The 6,000-nt window shown below is 49.2% G+C and overlaps 1 protein-coding gene across 1 annotated transcript in view; it reads left to right on the top strand.

Moving 5' to 3' along the window:
- The first annotated feature begins 618 nt into the window (after positions 1 to 618).
- The window catches only part of NRBP2 (nuclear receptor binding protein 2), a 28,528-nt gene continuing 23,146 nt past the window's right edge, over positions 619 to 6,000 (top strand). Inside the window, exon 1 of the mRNA XM_010566786.1 lies at positions 619 to 688. The gene's annotated coding sequence lies outside the window, so the exon portion shown is untranslated. The remainder of the gene's footprint in view (positions 689 to 6,000) is intronic.

Raw genomic sequence — 6,000 nt, 5'->3', positions numbered from 1 at the left:
GTGCCCCGGTGCGGGGTGCCGCGGTGCGAGGAGCCGCGGTGCGGGGAGCCGGGCCGTGCCCCGAGGGAGCGGGACAGTCCCGGGTGTGCAGCCCGCAGCGGAGGGCACCGATGCCCGAGGGACCAGCCGTGCGGGGCCGCCCCCTCGCAGCCGGCCCGCGGGCCCTGTGGGAGGGAGACCGGGCGCTGCCAGAGCCCGGTCCTGGAGGGTTTTTGCGGGGCTCGGTCTTTGAGCCGTGCCTAGTGGCAGCGGTGCGGGTGGCAGGCCGGTAACCACGGGTCGCCGGCCGGGCAGCTCCTGCGGGAATGAGGACTTGCCGGGTAAATCGTGACGGGGGGCTGGCCCCTGCACCCCTGCCTCCCGGGCTGGAGAACCCGGTTCCTCTCTCCAGACCGGGGGTTGGGACCGTTTCAGCTTATCTTGCCAGGCCAGGGGCTCAGCACAGCCCTCCTGCGGCGCATCCGTCAGGGTTTTGCAGTGTTACTATCGTCACCCCCTGCCCTCTTTCTTCCAGACGTGTCCCCCATATCAGTGTAATGACCATCTCCCCTGAAAGTGGAGCCTGAGTCTCCCTGCCTCTGTCAGGGCAGCCAGGAACAGGGACCAAAGTCAGCAGGTGAATCCTGACCCCACGCAGGGGTGGGACAGCACTGAGAGACAGCCATCGCAGGCAGTCAGCTCCTGGAGGGTAAAAGGGCCTATCCGAGGCCAATCCTGTTCTTTATCTTCTCACCATAACCTGTTAATGACCTGTCCGTACTCCATAGTGCTCTAGTCTGGCTACATGCTGCCCATGTTTTAGGCTGTTTTCCCTGTCTGGGCTTTGCTGAGATCTTAATAACCTGCTAATGTCAGTGCCATCAGCACCTGCCTTTCTTGTGTCCCTCTGCTTTCTGGTGCTTCTCCACCCACACATCATCCTTCAGTATCTGTTCCTACTATCTTACCACCTCTGCCACACATCTCCTCTACATCAGGGCCTTGCATCAGGGTGTACATGCCGCATGGCTGGTGCCTGAGCCTTGTCCCATGGTGTGCATGCAGCTGTGTGCATGCCATGTGGTGAGTGCCAGGACCCAACACCACATTCAGAATCCCGTGGCTCCTTCCCCTGCTCGTCCTTGGTGCTCTCAAAATATCAAGGTGGCACATCCAAGGTGTCAGAGCCAGCTGTATCTTTGTCTTGTGTTGTTTCCTCTATCTTTTTTGGGACGGGCTTTCCTGGCGCCCATCATCAGCCGTCCCTCTGTCTGTGCCCTGCACCTGACCAAGCTTTGGCTGCTGGTGCAGGCGTTGCAGTCCACCCTCCATGCTGCAGGTGAGATGTGGGGTAACAGTACAGGCACAGCTGACAGATGGACCCCTACCTCTCCTGTGGTCCCTCTGCCAGGGTGGCTCTGCGGGACAGCTGAAGAGGTGAGGAAAGCTGTGTGGAAACTATTTTTTTGACTGAGGATACCCTGCTGCTCCTGTAATTAGACCTACAGACTTAAAATGACCTCCAGTGTGTGTTGGAAACAAGCATCAGGGTGGAAACATTTGGTGGATGTACTGGATAAGGCCCTGTAATTTAATTGCATCTGACCTGTAGTTGCATTATGTTTTTTCACGCATTTCTTGGATGACATGTGTTAATCTGTGACCCACCAAAACAGCCTGAAACCCCTAGCTGTCCTTGGCAAAGAAATGACTTGGAGGTCATTTCTCATTTGAACAATCTCCATCTATTTTGACCTAATGGTGACATTTAATGATGTGTATTTTAACATTTAATTTTGATGAGGGAGCTTTCTGGAGCAGTGTTGCAGTGGCTGAAACTGGCCCCTGGAGGTTTGTCCCCCTGTGCAGTGCATGGGAGAAGTGGAAATGTGGAGTGCAGCCCTGTCAGTGACAATTCCATGCATACGTTTTGGTAGTTGGTCGCTGTGCCATGCTATCCATCTGCAGGGATTTTTTCTTGCCAGAGAGGTAGGGAGGGTGGATTGGCCCTTCCAGAGTGTTGCAGGACAGCAGGCAGTGGCAGGAACGCTCCCGAGTCTTGGTGGTTTGTGATACAGTCGCACATCACAGCGATGAGTTACAGCGCTGCAAGCACATCATTGGCAACACAAGAAGCCTGCCGGCTGCTCACCAGGCCCGTGTTGCTGTGCCGAGGCAGGACTGCATGCCCCTCGGCAAGGGACCGTTCGGGTGATGGACCCAAAGGAGAGCAGCCTGTTAAACAAGTGCAGGTTTCAGGATCCAGGATCTGTAAAGCTGCCATGACAAAATGCATGTGAACTAGAACAGGGAAGTGGTAGCACTGCCTAAATTGCAAAGTGAAGGAAGTTTTGTGTAAGAGACTAGTTGCAAATTCATAGATGTTTAGTTATGTACCAGGAAGAAAAAACAGTTCGCTGTCTGTAAGCTGTCGACGTGGTATCTTCTAACATCGATGAACAGCCATTCTGTTTAACATACATTGTGATTGCCGTAAGCACTTCAAGTATTTTTACCAATGGGGATTTTCCCTCACTATCCTGTTGATTCATTGTAATTATTTATTCTCCTTAATTTGCTTTTGCCAGAGCAGTTGAGTCCTGTGCGGGATCCGCACTGCTGTGCTTGAACTAAGGTCTCGCTGTTTTGAGAATGGGTCCAGAGAGGTGGGAGAGCTCCCTGTGACCTGCCGTCTCTGCGGCAGGCAGGGAGCCCAGGCCCCTGGCTTGGAACAGTGTCTGGAGCCTGGAGAGCTGAAGTGGGCAGAGGCAAGCACCCCATATGGTGTTTTAACGCTTAAACTGTGATGCTCAGTAGTATAGGCTGAGAAGCAGTTACGATAAATTGGTAATGTGTATGTATTAATTACATGTACACAAGGATTAAACCTTTGTTTTTACATGTGGCTGTTGTAGCGGTACTCCACTGGGAGAATGCAGAGCAGCAGCTCACGACCCCACTGTCCATTCTTGCACCACACTTCAGGTACAGATGCAACAGCTAAAATATAGCCATGATCTTAATTCTGTGCTGGGTCTGTCCATGCCCACCAAAGAAGAAAACCTTTCCCTTCACAACTTCCTTTGCCTGTTTATAATGCATATATTCATGATGGATATGAAGTCACAGATTTCCACCCGCAGTTCAGGAAATAAAAGCACTTACAGTATCTCTGCAACGTATGTGGAGAAACAGTCATGTGAATCCTTTGGTGACTTCATGTTCAGTGTCAGCACAACCCGTGTTCAGAAGCCTCTTCCATTTCTCTCCCTCCTATTAGTGTGAAAGTGCAGCAAAGGAATGCTGCTGTTGTAGACTTTTCCATGTAGGAAGATGCATTTTTTTCAGCGTTGGTATGATGACTTCATTTACTTTTTCCACCCACCCTGTGGAGTAAGAGTGGTAAGGGAGAAGAAACTTGGTTTACTGCTTATGTTAAGAGTTTTGCAACTTTCCTTGTCTGAATACAGTTTCCTGAATGAACCCTAGCACCTTGTTACTACGATCAAACTGTTTCTACCCATGTTGCTTTGCTTTTGCAAACCCTTTATCCATTTGGAAAGCAGACTGTTATGTCCAGCTGATATTTGTTGACTCTGCTGTTCATGAGTGCTGGTACCACCACATTAATCTGTAACACAGAGTGGGTTCGGGCCATTGTTTCAACAACCTCTCCAGCATCTCTCCCATCCATCTCTGGGTATCCCCGTCTGTCGGTTCTGCCTGTTGTGCTCCCTGCAGGAATGTCCTGGACTGAGCGTGCTGTGGGTTGCCTTTGGTATTCCTCAGGGCCTTTTCCCTTCGGATGAGAGCGCGTTTGCTGTGGCAAAGCTCAGCTGTGGTTTATGGGACCAAATTTTAGAGTTGCTTCTCTGCTTGTAACTCTGCCATTGCTTCTGACATGGTGTTCTGCTTTGCAGTGCTGGCAGCTCCAGCACAGCTGCTGATGGCTAGGACAGGGCTGGTTGCATTTTCACTTGAAATAGTCCATTGCTCTCCTTTTGGTCACCTTGTTTAGTAAAAGGGTTAATAACTGAATGTGTAGTAGATACCTTGAACTATGAGCTTTAAGTTCTAAAACTGGCAAGATGAAAGAAAGGAAAAAGGGAAACAATAATAGAAAGAAAGAGAAGAAATGCTGAAGTGGAATTTAAAGAAAATAAAGTGATATTAAAAAAATCTGCAAGCGGGGGAGATTTTGAAGTGTTGCTGTAGGTTCCCACGGATCAGAAAATGAGAACAAAATACCGAAAAAATAATGAGGTGCAAGGGGCTTCCCTTTTTTTACATATTAATTATGTTTGCAGTTTGCAGTGAGGATAACCGGTTCTGTGATAGATTATTTGGAAAGCATCCAACTATTTAATATTTGCCACCAGAGTTATTTTTAAAAGCTGCTTTGTTGCCAGCCCTCCCAGGAGACTGGGACTTGAAGTTGAGTTTTGTTGTGCTTTTCCAGAGCAGAGGGGATCAGCTGAAGGACGTAGCTCTTTCTTTTTGTGCCATCTATTTTTTTCTACCCCTTACTGGTTTTACAGCTTTTGTTTGCTGTTGTTTAACTTTCCAGGACGAGTTTACTTGTGAACCTGCTGACCTCAGCTGATCAGACAGGTGAATATCATAAGGCTTTGCTCTGTGCTCCAAATAGGAGGGGGCACCCCAGGTGGTTTTGATTGAAGATATTTGTGAAAGCAAGATGAAATTGTTTGAACTAAGGTGGCATAACTCACAGATAGATAAACTTTGCTGGAAGCAGACAGTGAAGTCCTATTCTCAGCACGGATTCTGAGGGTCTGGCAACAAACAAGATTTTGCATGCTAGATTTAGTGTCCTCCTCGTTACCCTTCTCATTTGTGTGGGTGATGTGCGGGGACTGTTTTGCCTTTTGCTTCAGATCTGCTTTCCCTGAGCTACTTTCTCCGTTTCAAGGATCCTTTAATCCTTCATGATCTTACCCAGTCATAACAATCCTCTGCCTTGTTCTCACTGCTGGGAGGGAGGTGACGTCAGCCGAGTGGTAAAGTTAGTGCAGAAACTTGTCCTTTTTCATGCAGTAACATGCTCTTTTATTTCCATTCATGGTCTCTGCAAGAATGCCTTTCTGTTTGCAGCTTGTTGCTCCTGGGCTGCTTGGTGTGCTTCTAAGGCACCACCTGTCTGCTCTAGCTTCTCCACCATGTCCCGAACAGATGCAGCCCAGCAGTTCCCAGGATGTTCCTCCTGTGCTCCCTCCAAACTAGTCACGAAAAAGAAGTATTACAATTACCGGCATTCTCCATGTTTTGTTCCCTTTCCTGTTCTTACCAAGCTTTTTTTGTCCTTTCATTGGTTTTCCCATGCAGGTATTTTTGTTCCCAGTGGCCAGACATTATATGTGAGTCTTGCAGGCTTGTACACCTTTTATGTCCCTTGTCTCCTTTCTCCTTTCTCTTTGATGTAACCAGAGAACACACACAGTCCCAGAGGCTTTTATATTTTACTTCTGGGAGGTGTCCTATGGTCATGTTACAAAATGGATTAAAGGATGATCAAGTGCTCATTGGTTGGCTCTTCCATTTGACAAGTTAGCATTTGACAGTAAACACATGAAAGGCAGTGTTTTAGCATTCCCCCGTAGCAATCAGATACTGGTCAGCAAGGTGGTTTTGTTAGCTTTCATTGAAACTGCACTGCTGACAGCTTAGCTGTTAAGCTTGGGTTCGCTCTGTGCCAATGCAGCAGGAGGGCAAATCCCCCTCCCGGTGCAGTCAACAGGGTAAATCACACCAAATTCCCGTTAAGTGGGCTAATTTGTACTGGTCACTGGTCTCCCGACTGACTCATAAAGGGTTGCTTGCTGTTTGTTGTTTTCCAGCTGGGCTTGGATGACCAGCCAATGCAGCCCATTGCTTTCTGGACGAGTGCTGCAAAGCCCAACCGTCCCTGGGCGTTTGTCCCCAGTTCAGACTGGTGGGCACTGGGGGCCTGTAGCAGTGGGATGGGGTACTGCACACGCAGCCTGTCCTTGGGCACCTCCTGCC

Source organism: Haliaeetus leucocephalus, unplaced genomic scaffold, assembly GCF_000737465.1.
Source record: "Haliaeetus leucocephalus isolate CR32 unplaced genomic scaffold, Haliaeetus_leucocephalus-4.0 Scaffold218, whole genome shotgun sequence".
NCBI classification, from domain to species: domain Eukaryota; kingdom Metazoa; phylum Chordata; class Aves; order Accipitriformes; family Accipitridae; genus Haliaeetus; species Haliaeetus leucocephalus.
Note: the sequence above shows the minus strand (reverse complement) of the source record. Positions and strands in the feature narration are given on the sequence as shown.